We start from the raw sequence: 19,002 nt of genomic DNA on the forward strand, positions 1-19,002 counted from the left end.
TGAGCCCCTTTGTAACTGTTGCCCAAAGCCCCTGATATCACTGACAAGCTTCCTGACTCCCAATTAGGCAAAGATGCCCACTCCTGTAAACACACTATAGCGTCCCAATCAATCATCTAACACCAACCTTTCAGCAGGAATTTTTTTCATCTTGAGGCTATAAAAATTGGCTATTAACTCATGAAAATTGTTGGCTTTCCCTGGTCTGTCAGGAGGTCAGCCCACTGTGCTCACATTATCTCTGCTCTTTGCTCTTAATAAACTCATTCCCTTCTGAAATGCTCTATGTCTGGAAATTCTTTTCCAACCTGTGCTCACACTGACTCAACAAAGAATGGGGGAAGGATTGGGGAGATGGTGACCTTCTCAGACAGGGCCAGGTGCTGGCCTGAGAGGTCCAAGAGTTAAGGTAAAAATGACCTTTACCCCCTAGGCTGAATTTTCCTTTCTTGAAGGGAGCTGATACTTTGGGGCCTAACAAGGAAAATAAAATGACTACATGGGGCAAAAGTCTGGAAAAACACACATCAAAATATTAATTGTAAAGATGTCTCTGAGTGGTAGAATTTTTAGTGATTTCTTTGTGGTTATCTATATATTTTAAATTTTGCGGGACTTCCCTGGTGGTCCAGTGGTTAAGAATCCACCTTTCAATGCATGGGATGTAGGTTTGATCCCTGGTCAGGGAACCAAGATTCCACATGCCACGTTGCAACTAAGCAACGAAGACCCAGCGCAGTCCAAAAAAGTTAATAAAATAAATTTTGCTAAAAAAAAAAAAAAATAAATAAATAAAAATAAATTTTGCAATAAAGGTTAGTTAACATTTATATAATTATTTAAAACTCTAAACAGAAGCTATTATGCCATATTCACTGATTCCATCCCTCCCAACCCCAGTTCCTTGAGTGCACAGAATTTCACATGGCAATATATCAGGGTGCTTTAATAATGAAAACCAGAAAATTGTCTTTACAACCAATTATAAGGAATGACTCTACTTCCTTCAAGGTCATTCATATTTGAGGAATGAATGAAGTATTCTTTACTTTCAAATGACATGTACGTATGCAACTGACCAAGTTTACTTTCCTAGAGGCAAATTTAAGACTCAGCACAAAAGCAATATAGATCTGTGCTGTCCTATATGGTAGCCACTGTAGGCTAATTTGTTTCAGTCATGTCTCTCCGCAACCCCATGGACTATAGACCGCCAAGCTCCTCTGTCCATGAGATTCTCCAGGCAAGCACACTGGAGTGGGTTGCCATTTCCTTCTCCAGGGAATCTTCCTGACCCAGGGATCAAACCTGCATCTCCTGTGGCTCCTGCATTGCAGGCAGATTCTTTACCGCTTGAGCCATCAGGGAAGCCCCAAGGTAGCCATTAGACACACACTATTTTTTTAAATTGAAGTATAGCAGATTTACAATGTGCCAATCTCTGCTGTACAGCAAAGTGACTCAGTTATACACATATTAAATATTCTTTTAAAAATATTCTTTTCCATTATAGCTTATCCAGGAGATTGGATATAGTTCCCTGTGCTATACATTAGGACCTTGTTGTTTATCCATTCTAAATGTAATATTTTGCATCTACCAACCCCAAACTCCCAGTCCATCCCTGTCCCTTCCCCCTCTCCCCCTTGGCAACCATAAGTCTGTACTCTATGTCTGTGAGTCTATTTCTGTTTTGTAGATAGGTTCATTTGTGCTATATTTTAGATTCCACATATTAGTCATATCATATGGTATTTCTCATTCTGACTTACTTCACTTAGTATGATAATCTCTAGTTGCATGCGTGTTTCCGTTTTTGTGGCTGAGTTAATACTCCACTGTTTATATGTATCTCATCTTATTTAGCCATTCATCTGTCACTGGACATTTATCTTGTTTCCATGTTTGGCTGTTGTGAATAGTGCTGTTATGAACATTGGGGTGTGTGTTTCTTTTAGAATTATAGTTTTCTCAGGTCCAGGAGTGGGATGGCTGGATCCTATGGTAATTCTATTTTTAGTTTTCTGAGGAAACTCCATACTGTTTAACAAACAGACATATACTATTTAAATGTAAATTAATTAAATATAGAACATTTCCATTTTCACAGCAAGTTCACACTTTATTTTTTCCCCTGGACTTACTTTCTCTCTTACATTATCTTTGCTCCCCATATCTGGTTACATTTATTTTCTGCTGACTTGCTACGCCTCTACATGATTTTGTTGCAAACCACCCTAGTTCCTTTGTAGGACAATTCAGGGTATCAGTACTTCTAAACATTTGTGTCGAGATAACCTTGTGTTGCTGGGAGCTCAGCCTTAGTTTTTCTAGAGTGCACTTAAATCATGTAACCCGCAGAACAACGTCTGAAATGCTAAGAGTTTACAGTTTCCAAAGAGGAAAGCTAAGTCAGGAGAGGTTAAGTGACCTGAGGAGGATTCATACCAAGGAGCAGAACCCCAGGCCGGCGGGACCCTGGAGTCCCAGCCGGCCGAGTTCTCACCCCCGCTGGAGATGCCGAGCACAGCCGTTCGCTCACCCTGCCGCCCCACTACGCCGCATCCCCCGAAACACTAGCTGAATACCTCTACATAAAAACCGAAACCATCACCATTTTATAAATGAAATAGGGATGAAATGTTCTTAATACTCGGCCTTTGTTTATTTGACTCAGGCCCTCCCCAAGGAGCCCGTAGCGATCGCCGGCCAACCGAGTCTCGCTTGCCCCCGCTCCCTGCCGGTCCGGGCGAGGCGGGCGGCGCCGAGAGTTCTGGGCCGGTGGCTGGTCAGGAGCTGGGTCTCCCGCGCGCCTTGGTTTTTAAGCTCCTTCTGGAGGGTTTCAGAAAAGCCTGACCCCAATCCCCCCGCGCGCCTTACCTGCCGCTGGGCACAAAGCTGAAGCTCTCTGAGCCACCTCCGGGCTCCGCGCCACCACCCGCCCTACGAACACTGCAGGAGCGCGCTGGGATTGGCTGCCGAGTCGGAGGGACGGGGAGAGGCGAGCGGAGGAAGGAGGAGAAACCGGGCGGGGTGGGGAGTGTGTGGGGAAGGGATCCCGCCTACGCCTCCTCCCCCGAGGGCGCAGCCCCAGCACTCTGCTAGGTTACCCGAGCCGCAGAACTGGCTGTGATCTTGTCCAGGCGGCAGTCTTCGGCCCAGCTCCTGCCCTGTCCCTTGCGCCTTGCTTGGCGGCGCCAGTGGGCTGAGGGCGCGCATCCGCAGGGGAGCGGGGAGCCCTAAGCTCGTGCTCCGGGCCCGCAGAGTGTCTGGGGCTGTGCACCGTGTGCCCCATCTCTAGTTGGGGGCATCGGAGCCCCCTCCTCTGCCCCACTCCCGCCACGGGAACCCGCTGGATCTTTTTTGGGTTAGTAGCTCCGGCCCTGGTGGAATAACCAGGGAGGCATTTTTTTCTCCTCCGTGTGTATGTTGAAATACCTGTAACATAACATTTCGATCTTAACGATTTTTAAAGTGTATACAGTTCAGTGGTATCAAATACATTTACTTAGTTGTGCAAAAACACCACTATCCATAACTGCTTTCATCTTGTGAAACTGAAGCTCTATACCCATAAAACCATGACTCCTTGGTTATTTCTTGCCCCCAAGTTCTGGTAAGCACCATTCTACTTTCTGTGTTTATGATTTTGACTGGTGTATCTCGTATATGTGGAATCATACATTATGTATCTTTTTCTGACTGGCTTATTTCATTTAGCATAATGACCCCAAGAGTCATCCATGTTGTAACATATCACACAATGTCCTTCCTTTTTAAGACTGAACAATATTCCATTGAATGTATATTTACATTTTGCTTATCTGTTTATCCACTGATGCACACGACTTGCTTTGTTGGGTTAGTTATTACAAATAATGCTGCTATGAACATGGGTATACAAATATCTCTTTGAGACCCTGCTTTCAATTCTTTGGGGTATATGCCCACAAATGGAATTGCTGGATCATAGGTGGCTCAGAGGATAAAGCGTCTGCCTACAATGCGGGAGACCCGGGTTTGATCCCTGGGTCGGGAAGATCCCCTGGACAAGGAAATGGCAACCCACTTCGGTACTCTTGCCTGGAAAATCCCATAGTCTGAGAAGCCTGGTAAGCTATAGTCCATGGGGTCGCAAAGAGTCAGACACGACTGAGCGACTTCACTTCATAACTTCATAGTAATTTTATCTTTAATTACTTGAGGAAACACCAGTTTTCCATAGTGACTATACCATTTTACATTTTCACCAATAATGCACAAAGTCCTAATTTCTCCATGTCGTCGCAAACACTCATATTCTGTTTGTTCGTTTCAGCAGTAGCTAGCCTAATGGATGTAAGGTGGTATCTCAATTCAGTTTTGATTTGCATTTCCCTAATGATTTGGATCTCTTCTTTGGAGAAAAATCTGTTTTGTTCATTTTGAATCAGGTTGTTTGGTTTTTGTTGTTGAGTTTTAGGAGTTCTCTATATATTCTGGGTATTAATGTTTTATCAGATATATGATTTGCAAATGTTTTCTCCCATTCTATGGGTTGCCTTTTTACTCTTTTTACTTTTGATGCACAATTTGTCTTAATTTCATGAAGTCCAATTTGCCTATTTTTCCTTTTGTTACCTGTGCCTTTGGTGTCATATCCAAGAAATCATTGCTAAATCCATGTAGAAGTTTATGTCTTACATTTAGGTCCTTTATCTGTTTTTGAGTTAATTTTGTCTATGTCAGGTAGGGGTCCAACTTTATTCTTTTTCAATGTGGATATCCAGTTTTTCTAGCAACATTTACTGAACAGACTGTACTTTCCCCCATTGAATGGTGTTGGCTCCCTTGCAAAAATAATTTGACTACATTTGGGGTTTATTTTTGGATGCCCTATTCTATTCCATTGGTCAATGTCTCTGTGTTTATGCTAATACCACACTTTTTTGATTAGTGTAGCTTTATGATAAGTTTTAAAATCAGGAAATCAGGGGTGAAGTCCTCCACTTTAGCTCTTTTTCAAGATTGTTTTGGCAATTTGGGGTCCTTTGAAATTCCACATGAATTTTAGGGTAGTTTTTTCTATTTCTGCAAAAAAAATTGTTGAAATTTTCATATGGATTGCTTTGAATCTATAGATTAGTTGAATTTTATTGACATTTTGACAATATTGTCTTTTACTTCATGGACATGGAATGTACATCCATTTATTTATGTCTTCTTTAATTTCTTTCAGCATTGTTTTGTATTTTTCATTGTATGAGCCTTTCACCTCCTTACTTAATGCCTAGGTATTTTATTCTGTTTGATGCTGTTATATATAGAATTGTTTTTGTAATTTCTTTTCAGATAGTTCATTGTCAGTGTACAAAAATGCAACTAATTTTTGTGTGTTGGCTTTATGACTTGTTACTTTGATGAAAATTTATTAGTTCTAGTAGTTTTGTTTTTTTTCCATGATGGATTGGGCCTTTCTATATATTAGATCATATCATCCATGAACAGATGCACTTTTACTTCTTTTTTTTCCAATTTGGATGACCTTTTTTTTTTTTTCTTACTTAATTGCACTGGCTAGAATTTCAGTATTGTATCAAATAGAAGTGGCAAAAGTGGCTATTCTTGCCTTGTTCCTTGTCTTATAGGAAAAGCTTTGAGTCTTTCACCATTGACTGTGATGTTCACTGACAGTTTGTCATAAATGACTTTTACTATGGTGAGGTAGTTTCATTTTACTCTAGTGTATTGAGTGTTTTTTATCATGAAAAGGTGTTGAATTTTGTCAAATGCTTTTTCTACATCAATTGGAGCGATCATGTGCTTTTTCCGCTTCATTCTATTGGTATGACTCATTATATTGATTGATTTTCATATGTTGAACGGTCCTTAGTTATTGTGAATAATCCTTCTAATATGCTGCTGAATTATATTTCCTAGTATTTTGGTGAGCATTTCTCATCAATGTTTATAAGGGATATTGATCTGTAGTTTTCCTTTTTTAGGATGTCTTTATCTGTCTTTGGTGTCAGGGTAATGGTAGCCTCATAGAATGAGGTAGGGAGTATTTCCTTCTCTTCATTTATTATTTTTTTTCTGGAAAATTAGAGAAGTATTAGTATTCTTTAAATGATAGCTTCACTGTGAAGCCATCAGGTCCAGGACTTTTATTTGTGGAAAGTATTTATTACAGATTCAATCTCCTTACCAGTTGTAGCTACATTTCAAATTTTCTGTTTCTTCATGAGTTAGTCTTGATAGGTTCTGTGTTTCTAGAATTTGTCATTTCATGTAGGTTCTCCAATTTGTTGTACAGTTGTTTATACTATTCTCTTACAATCCTTTTTATTTCTGTAGCATCAGTAGTGTTGGCACTACTTTCTTATCTGATTTTCATAGTTTGAGTCTTCTTTGTTTTCTTAGTCCATGTAACTAAAGGTTTGCCAATTTTGCTGATCTTGTCAAAGAACCAACTTTTGGTGTCATTGATTTTCTCTATTGTTTTTATATTCTTTTCATTTATATTCTTTTCATTTATCTGTGATCTAATCTTTATTGTCTCCTCTCTTCTAGCTTTGAGTTTGTTCTTCTTTTTCAAGTTCCTTAGGTTGTTGATTTGAAATCTTTCTTATTTTTTAACGTAAGCATTTATAGCTATAAATTTTCCCCTTAGCACTGCTTTTGATAAGTCCCATAAGTTATGGTATGCCATGTCTTCATTTTTATTTATCTCTGAGTATTTGCTAATTTCTCTTATATTTTCTTCTTTGATCCATTGGGTGTTTGTATGTATATTGTTTAATTTCTACAACTTTGTGAATTTTCCAGGTTTCTTCTTGTTATTGATTTCTAATTCCATCCGTTGTGGTCAGAGAAGGTACTTTGTATGATATCTATGTTTTCAAACCTATTGAGACTTAATTTGCAGCCTAACATGTGATCTATCCTGAAAAATGTCCAAGGTGCATTTGAGAAGAAGGTGTAGTCCGTTGTAGAGCGCTGTGTGTATGTCTGTTAGATCAGTTGGTTTACTGTATTAAGTCCTCTATTTCCTTTCTTATATTCTGTCTTTTTTTTTTTTTTAGCCATTATTATGAGTGGGGCATTGAAGTCTTCAACTACTATTGTAGAACTATTTCTTCTTTCAATTTTGTCAATTTTTGCTTCATATATTTTGATATTCTATATTAAAGTGTGTATATGTCTATACTTGTTAAATCTTCTTTCTTGAGTGAATCTTTTATGAATATATAATGTGCTTGTCACATCTTTTTGGATTTAAAGTCGATTTTGTCTGGTATTATTATAGCCATATCTGCTCTCTTTGGGTTACTGTTTTCATGGATTATCTTTTCCCATCCTTTCTCTTTCTCCATGTTTGTGTCTTTGGATCTCAAGTGCATCTCTTACAGACAGCATAGAGTTGCATCATGTGTTTTATTTATTCTGCCAGTATGAGTCTTTTGACTGGAGAATTTGATCTATTTACATTTAAAGTAATTACTGACAGCAAAGCTCTTCTGTCACATGCTAGTTGTTTTCTATATACCTTTTTTGTCTCTCATTTCCTGCATTAATATCTTCTTATGTGTTTAGTTGATAGTAAAATGATTACATTTCTATCTCATTTCCTTTTGTGTATATTCTATAGCTATTTTCTTTGTGGCCACCAAAGAAGATTATATTTAACATCCTAAAGTTATAGCATTATAATTTTAATTTACTCTAGCTTCACTTCAATAACATGCAAAAACTCTGTTCCTTTATAGTTCTTTCCCCGCCTCCTTTGGCTGTTGATGTTGCACATTTACATCTTACACATTGTGTGCCCCAAAACATAAACGAATAATTATTTTAAATCATGTAGAAAACAAAAAGTGCAGTTACAAACCATTGTTGCAATGATATAGCTTTTATAATTGCTCATGTACCTTTACTGAAACCATGATTTCTCCATACAGTTTCGAGTTACTATTGAGTGTTCTCAGTTCACCTTGCAGGAGTCCCTTGAGCATTTCTTGCAGGGCAGATCTAATGGTTACAAACTCCCTCAATTTTTGTTTATCTGGGATTATCTTAATTTTCCCCTCAACTTTGAAGGATAGTTTTGCCACATTTAGGATTCTTATTGATATGCTTTCCTTTTAGCACTTTGGATATATCAGCCCACTTCTGGCCTCCAAGTTTTCGGAAGAGAAATTTGCTGATAATCTTTTTGAGTATACTTGTATGTGATGATTTTCTCCTCTCTCTGCTTCTTTTAAGATCATTTCTTTGGCTTTTGTAAGTTTGACTATATGTATCTTGGTATGGATATGTGAGTTCATCTTATTTGGAGTTGGTCAAATTTATTGGATGTTTATGTTCATGTATTTGACCACGTTTGGGCATGTTTCGGTCACTGTTTCTGCAAATATTCTCTTTGCCCCCTTCTGTTCTTCTTGGTCTCTCACAGGCGCATATTGTTCTGCTTGATGTCCTGTAGGTCCCTTAGGCTATGTTCATTTTTCATTTATTTTCGTTCTGTTCCTCATAGCTGATAACTTTAATTGTCCTATTAAGTTACTGATTGTTTCTTCAGTCTGCTCAAATCTGCCTTTGAATCCTTCTTGTTGATTTTTCATTTCAGTTACTGTACTTTTCAATTCCAGAATTTCTTTTCTACTTCATCTTAGGCTTTCTATGTATTTCCATTTTGCTCACACATTGTTTTCTTGACATTTCCCACATATCTCTCTAGTTCTTTGAGCATCTGTCAGACAGTTGTTTTAAAGATTTGTCTAGTATATCTGCCATTAGATCTTTTTCAGGGACAGTTTCTGTTCATTTCTTTTCTTTGAATGGGCTATACTTTCTCTGTATGCTTTGTGATTTTGTGTGTGTGTGTGTGTGTGTGTGTAACGCTGATCATTTGAATCTAATAATGTGGTAATGCTGGAAATCAAATCTTCCCTTTCCCCAGGGTCTACTGATTTCTGTTGTTTTTGTTTTTATTGATTGTTGTAGGTTACTTGTGTGATGAGGATCAGCCTAATATGTACATTTGAGGTTTTCTCTGGTCTTTTGTGAGACTTTTCCTGGGTATGTGTGGTCACTTTCCAATTCACCACTTACATACAGTTGTTTTTTATGTCCTAGTCTTTAATGTCTGGCTCCCAAAGGGGGAAAAAGCAAATGAGGAAGGGGAGGTGGTGGGGGAAGGGCCCTTTTAATCCTCTGTAGGTCACTTCAGTTGGGGAGGAAGGATTTGCACCAACGAAGGGAGGTGCAACTGTGGCTGCCCCCCTCTTTGATTGCACCTCTGTGATCATGAGTAGTAATCTGTGCTCAGAGGCAGATATTCAGAGGACAGGCTCCTGCCTCCTGCAAGCTCTATATAAGCCATTCCAGGAGCATGTGCACAGCTGTCTGCCATGCAGCTGGGGATGGAGGATGGGGAGCTGCTTCTGTGCTAACAGTTGAAATTGGCTGAAATTAACCACAATTTGCTGTCCAAATCTTCTCCTGGAAGTTGAAAGCCTTCAGCAGACTCCGGAGTTCCAAAATAATTACCTCGGACAGATTCTGACAGTGCAGTTGTTGTCTGGATAGGCAGACAGATTCTTGATGTGTCCTATTCTTTCCATAATCAGGACTGCGACGTGTAGGTTGACTGGCATTTCCCTCGACAAACAGTTTTCACACTTTACCCTGTGTTGTGTCTGACTCTTTGCAACCCTATGGCCCGTAGCCCGCCAGGCCTCTCGAGGCAAGAATACTGGAGTGGGTTGTCATGCCCTCCTCCAGGGAATCTTTCTGACCCAGAGATCAAACCCACCCACACTTTATCCTTTGACCTGACAAACCTGCTTAACCAAGTGAGAAGAGAGAAAACAAGTCTTTATCTTGCATTTAAATTCCCGTCTCCTAAGCGCCATACTCTTCTCTTTCACAGTCCACTTAATATTTCTCCTTGGATGTCTGAAATACATTTCCATCTTAACATGCACAGATCTGTGCCCCTGATTTTTCCTCACAAATTCCCTCTTCCCATACTTTACCAACTCCATCTTTCCAGCTGTTCAGGCCAAAAACTTAATGTTAACTTTGACTTATCTTTCTCTCACATCCCACATCTGTGGGCCAGGAAATTGTTGGGTGGACCCTCCTAGCATATACAGTCTGACTACTTCTTACCATATCTCGTTCATCTCCGACCTGAGTCACTGAGGTCTTCTTCCTGGCTTTCCTGCAGTTTATCCTCACACAGTAGCCAGAGTGACCTTGAAAAAAATAAAAGATTACGTACCTCCTCTTCCCAAACCTTCCAGTGGTTTCCCATTTAATTCAGAGTAAAAGCCAAACCCCTCAAGGCCCTAGAGGATCCTTTCCTAGTGCTTCAGTGATCTCAAAAAAATACAACCCTCTTTGGCTAATTCAGTTACTCTGGCCTTCTTGCCATTCCTTGAAAAGGCAGGCAGGCTTCTGCCATAGGGCCTTTACATTGGGTTGTCCTGCTCTGGAATGCATGACTAATTCCCATTTCCTGATCTTTGCTTAAATTCTATCTCAGTGAGAACTATCCCTACCACCTTACTCAAAATTATCATCTCCCTGCTCCTAATTCCTTAATTTGCTTATTTCTTCTCATAACATTTATCATCTTCTAATATACTCGATTATTTATTTATTTATTCTGCTTATTGTTTATTATCTGTCTCTTCCATTCATCTACTCCTACTCTTGCTACTTGAGCCATGATATGCCCTTTCTTGAAAAAAAAAAAAAAAAAGTTAACTGCCATGAGAAGGGTGCTGTAGTTTCACAGGCAAGGCCTAGATCATAAGCCAAAACTCTGGGGTCTGAATGTGAGATAATTTTAAATAAACTGCATGGAGAAGTGGTGGTTCCCCATAAGGAAATGCTGTGTTCTGCCATCAGGAGAAGAGATGCTGGCTAGGCAAAAGCCACAAGATTGTCACTTGCTGAGTCAGACTAGCTCACCCAGAGAAACTTTGGGCAAGTCTGTGAAAGGGGCCACACGTGTCCTCAAGTGTAGGGTGTAAGGATGAGGCTGCTACTGACTAAAAAACCGCAAAATGTGCGAGTTGCAAGTCAAATTTTATTTGAGGCAGTATGAGGACTGGGGCCTGGGAGACAGCACCTCAGATAGCTCTGAGAAACTGCTCCAAAGAGGTAGAGGGCAGGGAGGACAGTGTATATGTGATTTTGGTAAAGGGGGAGTACACTTGCAATCAAGCACATATTTTTTTGTAGAAAATTTCTGCTGATCTTGGGAAACTTCTAGTCACAAGAAACAATTGTTACACATGAAGGATTTTAGTGCTTTTCTAGATATGAGGAGATATAAGAATTGGGCTCATAAAATCAGCTCCCACGAATATCTATTTGAGGACCTGCCCTGCCAGTTTTCCCAGAACACAGAGTGCTTCGTTTCTGCTCTCCATTCTGGACTCGTTCAGGGAGTGTTGGAGGTTAGCAGCTGCAGCAGCACATGATTTAATCCTGGTAGAGGTGGATGGCAAGTGCCCGAGGCAAGTGCCAATTGTAGTTGATACTGCCAAAGCCCTTTCTTGTAGTAATGTGTCATGAAAGTGTTGTTTATCTTAATCCTTGTGTAGTTTGATTTTATGTTCATTTTCTACTTTTATGAGAACTTCCCATTATAAAAAGTCACCTTCTCCAACCTGAAGGCGTTTGTGGAGGTTGGAGGTGGGGAACAGTAACAGGCTGCCTCGGGCCACAAGTAGCAGGAAGCCCCCATTCAGACGGCATTAAACAAGGGGCTGTGTTAGGGCTCCACCTCCACTTCTCTGATATTCTGTTTGCTATTCCCCCCTCCCCCTACGAGTGACAGATTTTGTATAGATTTTGATTAAGAAATCAAGATACACTAGATGTGAAATTCTAGGACCAGATCTCCAAGGAGATAAGAAGGAATCAAAGGGGAGGGATGATTTGGTAATGAAATCTCTGATCAGTTCTTGCTGTGCTGTGAATTCCCCTTCTCCCCATTTGAGGAAAACTGCAGCCAGCATCATTCCTCCAGGCTTCCAGAAGACCACTTGGAGACCTTGATAAGTATACTTGAAGAACCCTCTGGACTGTCATCTACTCTCAGCTGGGAAAGACACGCTGCAGCCGGCTGGGGAAGCAGAGCCCGCAGTGTGCTGCTTGGCTGGCACTGGTCAGCGTGCATAGAGGGTCCATTTATAGGATGCATTCGTGCTTCCCATGGTCAGGTGTAAGCCATGCAGAAGAGACGGTCCTTTTGGGTCCAGTCCAATAAAGCCGCCTAGAGAGGCAGAGGGATCCTCTGAAGAAGGATCCTATGCCACCAGGGGAAGACAGAGACTTCAGGAGAATACCATCAGCTAGACACCAACCAGAAAATGCCTGGAAGCTAAGCAACAATCAGAACATTTTGAAACTAAACAGACTTAACTTAGGTCACTACCACAGAAAAATGGATACAATACCTGCATTTGACCTTGTGAGGTCTCTAAGATAATGGGCCCTGAGAAAAACTGCATTCCTATATGTAGCCAAGCCAAGAATGTAGGTGAAAGGGGAAAGAAACTAAGCAAAAGGGGCATTACACCAAAACCTGAGATGAATTACCGCATTTTAATATATGTTACCACTCTTCTGCTAATAAATACATGATTTAAATAGTGCCATGACAGTTCTGTTTAGACCATATAGGATTAAAGGAGGAACTAATCATGTAAGCCTTGACATCTACCCAGGAATGAAAAAGAAGGTGGTTTTCTCTCCTCCCCACTTTTTCCTTGGTTATAAAAACGCAGCCCTAGTTGTTCTCAGGGCTGCGCTCCCTTGCCTGCTTATTGTATGTCTTACAAACACCCTATGCTAATAAGCTCACTCTTTCCTGTCACTTAGCCCCACAGTGAATTCTTTTTGGTCTCAGGTTCGAGACCAAAGGACCTGACTATCAGTAAGTCCTGACACCAGGTGAGCAGTTTTAATTAAAAGAGTGCGTTCAAGTCCCCTTCTGAGTCAGGGATTGTGGATTTAAGTCCCAATCTGCAGTGCAGCTGTGTCTGAGTCCCATCCTGTGGGTTCAAATCCCAGCCTGAGGTTTGGCTGGTTTCAAGTACCATCTGAGGAGGAGTGTGGTTTCAACAGTACATCTTAGGGCAGGAGAATTGCTGGAGAGAGGTCCTTGGTGACAGTCACCTCCAAAGAGTTTGTAAAAATCCCAGTCCAAAATTAAGATCATATATGTATTTCTCAGGGCTTCCCAGGTGGCACTAGTGGTAAAGAACCCGTCTGCAATGCAGGAGACTTATATAAGAGATACAGGTTTGATCCTTGATTCAGGAAGTTCCCCTGGTTCTTGCCTGGAGAATTCCATGGATGGAGGAGCCTGGTGGGCTTCAGTCCATAGGGTCGCACAGAGTCAGACACGACTGAAGCAACGTAGCATGCACACATGTATGTTTATCTCAAAATCTTATAATAGGAACTGTTCACCTAGGTTCCATTTATTATTCCTTGCCAGTCAGAACCATTTCAGGATCTCCCTCACAGAATCAGCGAGTTGCTTATAAATTCATTTGACTTTATTGCAGAAAGTCTGCAAGTGAGAGGTATTTTTCTCCCTGTGTTTTGCTCCATCCAAATATCAAGCCCTATTTGATCTTAAGACCCAAGAGATTCTGATTTCTACTTATGGTCTCTTAGCAGAAATGCAGAATCAAGCTCCAATTCCCTTGCCCCAAGCCGTCTGAGTGCAATTTTAAGGCTTTGTATTGCTCCTTGGTTAGAATTAGTCTTATGGCTCCATCTAACTCTATAACTGGCTAGAAACTATGGGGTACTAAAGGGAATGTCTGGAGGCTCTTACTGTCTCTGCCACTTAAGGGCATAGAGGGGTTCATCATTCTGTAATTATTTATTGAGCACATGCTGTATGAGCACTGGTATAAGGTACTGGGAAAACACGTTAAAGAAACAGTCCTAGATGGCATTACTTGGAGGACATTGTAGTTTTAGAAGAATCTCAGGCAGAAACAGGAGAGTGCAGTATCCCGCATGCCTTGGCTTCTTTATGAAATCCTCTGAGATACCACCTGAAGACGGGGGCACTGCACAGGATCTTGCATGTGTAGACAGGAATGGTCAACTAGAAAAAAATGGAGAGTAAATGCAAATGTGACCTTATTTATACACAGGCAGGGGAAGTTTCAGAACACCAGAAATATATCTACATATTCTAGAATTTTGAATGTAAATTTTGAATATGTATAAATATGTCTATATATTCTAAATTTTTGAAGGGATTACTATATTTTCTATTGTATCAGAAAAAATCCTCATGTCCATCTGCATCAACTTTAAGATCTGGAGGGACTCCTCCCTTCCCAGGAGATACCGCTTAGGAAAACCTACCTCCAGTTTGTAAAAGAAAGCAGTGGCTAAAGTGGCCTACACAGAAAAAATGGGTCAACTTCCACCCGATCAATTTACCTCTCCATCCCCTGCATCTTCCGCCATAACCTACACTGGAATTTCTTTATTGACTCCTTTTACCGACCCACATTTTCTTTTCTCCCTGCAAAATGTACTTACCAATGCTAAACACTCGCAGCTGTGGTATGGCACACCCACTTTTGTTCCCACCAGCCGAACAGTAAATTTACCAAGCATCAGTGTAGCGGGTGGACTGTTGAGGGTTGAATTGTGTCCCCTCAAAACGACCTGCTGACGTCCTAACTCTTAGTACCTCAGGATGTGACCTTATTTGGAGATGGATTCTCGACATCAGAGTCCTCAGAGTAGACTCTAAGTAGATATCATTGATGTTCTTATGAAAGGGGGAAATTTGGACAGACATACACAGAAAGAAGATGGCCATGTAAAGACAGAGAACTGGAGTATTAGGTCTACAAGTCAAGAACACCAAAGATTTCCAGCCAATTATTTGAAAGTAGAGATAGGCAAGGAACAATATTTCCTCTTCAAGTTTCATAGGAAACGTGGGCCTGCTGATACCTTGATTTCAGACTCTAGCTTGCACATCTGTGAGACAACAAATCTGTGTGGTTCTCAACCACTCAGTTTGTGATAGTTACGGCAGCCACACAAAGCTGCTGCTGCTGCTGCTAAGTCGCTTCAGTCGTGTCCAACTCTGTGCGACCCCATAGACAGCAGCCCACCAGGGTCCCCCGTCCCTGGGATTCTCCAGGCAAAAACACTGGAGTGGGTTGCCATTTCCTTCTCCAATGCCTGAAAGTGAAAAGTGAAAGTGAAGTCACTCAGTCGTGTCCAACTCTTAGTGACCCCATGGACTACAGCGCACCAGGCTCCTCCGTCCATGGGATTTTCCAGGCAAGAGTATTGGAGTGGGGTGCCATTGCCTTCTCCAACACAAAGCTACCACAGTGTGTATATGCCAACGCCAGTTATATTAGTCATTATAATTTAAGTAAATATGTCAACCAAAGAATTAATGCAAAAATGAGCTGTTAAAAGAGACTCAAGACTTAGAGAATTAACTTATGGTTGCCAGGGTGAAGGATGGGGGAAGGGAGAGTAAGGGAGTTTGGGATGGACACATACACACTGCTATACTTAAAATGGATAACCAACGAGGACTTAGTGTATAGCATATGGGGCTCTGCTCATTGTTACATGGCAGCCTGGATGGGAGGGGAGTTTGGGAGAGAATGGATACATGTATATATGCATGGCTGAATCTCTTCACTGTTCACCTGAAATTATCATAATATAGTTAATTGGCTATACGCCAATAGAAAATTGGAGAAGGAAATGGCAACCCACTCCAGTATTCTTGCTTGGGAAATCACATGGAAAGGGGAGCCTGGCAGGCTACAGTCTGTGGAGTCACCAAGAGTTGGACATGACTGAACATGCATGCATGCACACATGATAGAAAATAAAAAATTTAAAAAAAATTTTTTAAAAAGGACCTGTTATAGCTAAGATTTAAGTTGAATGCTTTGAAAGACATGATAGGAGTGAGTCTTTGAAAAACCTGCTGTTGAATTACACGTAGGCAAGCAATTGTAGTCTATTGGAAGGAAAAAAAGTAGGGTCCTGCACTCAAATTGCTAAAAGCAAATTTTTCACAATGCCTGGTGTGATTCATGTAAGAAAGATGTTACAAAACTCTAGTCATCAGCCATACACTCAAACAAATGTCTTGAACCTAAAGAAAATATTGGCAAACAAATATACACTTATGTGTCTTAAAATATATGAGATAAGTGCATGCTATGCATGCTAAGTCGATTCAGTCGTGTCCGACTCTGTGCAACCCCATAGGCAGCAGCCCATCAGGCTCCTCCGTCCACAGGATTCTCCAGGCAAGAATACTGGAGTGGGTTGCCATTTCCTTCTCCAAATCTTGATATGAAAACCATACAAATATGAGAAAGAAAAATTGTAAGCCCATTTCTTAAAAATAGATGCAGAAATCCAGCTAAAATACCAGCAAACGGAATTATGCAGTGACTAAATATAGTGAAATAAGATCAAGAATGTAAAGGTGATTTAACACTAGAAAGTCATAACTAAACTAAAGCAAGATCTCTGAAATCTTCCAGAAATTGGTCACTGAGTATGTGCATGTTGCTTAAAGCTAATTCTCTGCCTTTACTCTTTTGGTTAACTGATCATTAATGTGCTGATCACATGAGTAAGAGGGACTCTACTGTATTGTTACAGAAAATTTGAAACTAGATATGAGTTTGAAACTTGGTTGAATGAACTATGCATCTTGTGCAAGTTTCCAAATTTTTCTAAGCTTTAGTCACCTCACTTGTATAAAATGGGAATAGTAATACCTGCAAACCACATTGTGAAATTACATGAAATAATGTATTTAAATTGTCTGGCAGTATTAGATGTGCTTGTGTTGAAAGTGGGAGAAAACTTAAACATGGCTTAAACAAAAAGAGCATGTATTGGCTTGTGACAGTAACAAAATTCTGAGGGTAGCATTGGCTCCAGGCACAGCTGGACTCAATTCTATGAGTAACATTCCAGAACCTGGTTTCTCTGTCTACATCAGTCAACTACTCCTTGTTGGCTCAGTTGTTAGACAAGATCTCCTTAAGGGCCACAGAAGGCATTTTTTTCCATATCCTCCCAAGTTCAAGATTGTGGCAGAGAGTCCCTGCTTTACTTTCAGAGCCTCATCAAGTCCTTGGTTTGGAGAAGATGCCACACCTATCTCTGTATCAGTCACTATCCTAGAGGAAAGCAGTGATTCAATTTGGGAGGATTGAGGTCCTATGTTCCACACAAAGAATGTGGTTTGAGTAGGGGCAGGGGGCTCTCTCAAAAAACAGGAACAGTATCAAAAGCATGGAGGATGAGTTTGGGGCAGGTAGAAACACTAAATGTTCATACACTAGCTTTGAGATGATGCCTCTTAGACAAACCAGCATTAGCTATCTCTGTTTTGTCTCACACCTCCAGCCCCTAACTTCTACTCCCGCTTTGGGTCTAGCGAGTGTGCTGACTTCAGGAGATGCCTAATTACAGGAGATGCCCAGATCTTCCCTCTGCTTTCAAATCCTTGACGGTGTACCCCCAATCTGCCAGACCAGATTGTGGCAAATCTCCTCTGGTGCTGTTCTTCCAACTGCCTCACCCTTCACCCTCACCCACTACTCTAATTCCGACCTTTAAGTTTCAAGGTTGCTCTTCAATTCTCGGATATCAGGAGGAAGTAAAGTATTAAATTCTTCACGAGTTTCATGACTTTGTTCACTTCTTTTACTCTGTCTTTCCAAACTCAGATTTTGATTTGAGCCACACTGAGAAATGCATCTACCTCCTATCACTTGCATTGGGAACCTGGACTTCTCTACCACTGTTTTTTTAATTGTTTGGAGTAGATGTCTGCTCCGTAATCATAACTGGCTCTAAATTGAATACTGGGGTACAAACTACTCATCAATCTCAATATCCATTCTCCTGCTTTTGGTGCCCCAAATTTTAGCTGGGCACACTCTGCCCAGAACAGACCATGTTATCTAGTCTTCTTGGCAGCCCAGATGTAGTCATGAGATTAAGTTTCAGTTGGGAATAGGTGACTCATAAAATTTCCAGATCATTTCCTTAAAGGGAAAGGGTTTTCCCTTCCCACTTGACTTTTGTATCGCTAGTTTGTTCTTGTGTGTTTCTCTTCATACATCCCTGACTAATTCAACTCAGTTATTCTCACTAGTTATCCTTCCTCCAGAGGATTCTTCCACCCATTCCTTCATACAGGTAATTACACTCTTGGTTCTCTTCCAGTCTTTCCTGGAGTCCCACAGATTCCCAAGGGTTTTGTCATACATCATATCCTAATGACTTCCAAGGGTGTACCTCCAGGGATCATTGCTCTCTTGAGCTCTGACCCTCTATGTCCAACTGCTTATCTTGCTCCAGGTGATTTTATAAACCTGTCATTCTCCTTGTGTTCATTAGTTGGAATTCTCTATTCAGAAGAATTTCCTTTCTTCAACTGAAATATATGTTGAGAAAATGCCGGTGAATGCTTATTTGTTACTAATCTATTTTCTGAATACTATATTGGTGCCCTAACAGCCACTAAAGGGATCAGTGAATTTGTTTTCTTAAGTACCACTTGCACAGCAAAAAAAAAAAACAAAAACAAAAAAACAATCGACAAATGAAAAGGCAACTTCAGAATGAGAAAATATTTAAAAACAGTATATCTGATAAGAAGTTAATATCCAAAATATATAAGAAACTATACAATGCAAAAGCAAAAAAATAATGATAATCCAATCCAAAAATGGGCAAAGGACTTGAATAGACATGTTTCTGGAGAAGACACAGAAATGGCCAGAAAGTACATGAAAAGGTACTCAGGGTCACTAATCATTAGGAAATGGAAATCGAAACCACAGTGAGATATCAGTCACTCCTGCTAAATTGCTGTTATTGAAAAGAGATAACAAATGGGCTTCCCTGGTGGTTCAGTGGATAAGAATCCTCCTGTTAATGCAGGGGACACGG

General features: G+C 40.5%; 1 protein-coding gene across 1 annotated transcript in view; it reads right to left on the reverse strand.

The window, feature by feature from the left end:
* BLVRA (biliverdin reductase A) overlaps window positions 1–2,976 on the reverse strand; it is a 45,922-nt gene extending 42,946 nt beyond the window's left edge. The window contains exon 1 of the mRNA XM_055590716.1: window positions 2,881–2,976. The gene's annotated coding sequence lies outside the window, so the exon portion shown is untranslated. The remainder of the gene's footprint in view (window positions 1–2,880) is intronic.
* Window positions 2,977–19,002: the final 16,026 nt, after the last annotated feature.

This window comes from Bubalus kerabau, chromosome 8 (genome assembly GCF_029407905.1).
Source record: "Bubalus kerabau isolate K-KA32 ecotype Philippines breed swamp buffalo chromosome 8, PCC_UOA_SB_1v2, whole genome shotgun sequence".
Classification (NCBI taxonomy): Eukaryota; Metazoa; Chordata; class Mammalia; order Artiodactyla; family Bovidae; genus Bubalus; species Bubalus kerabau.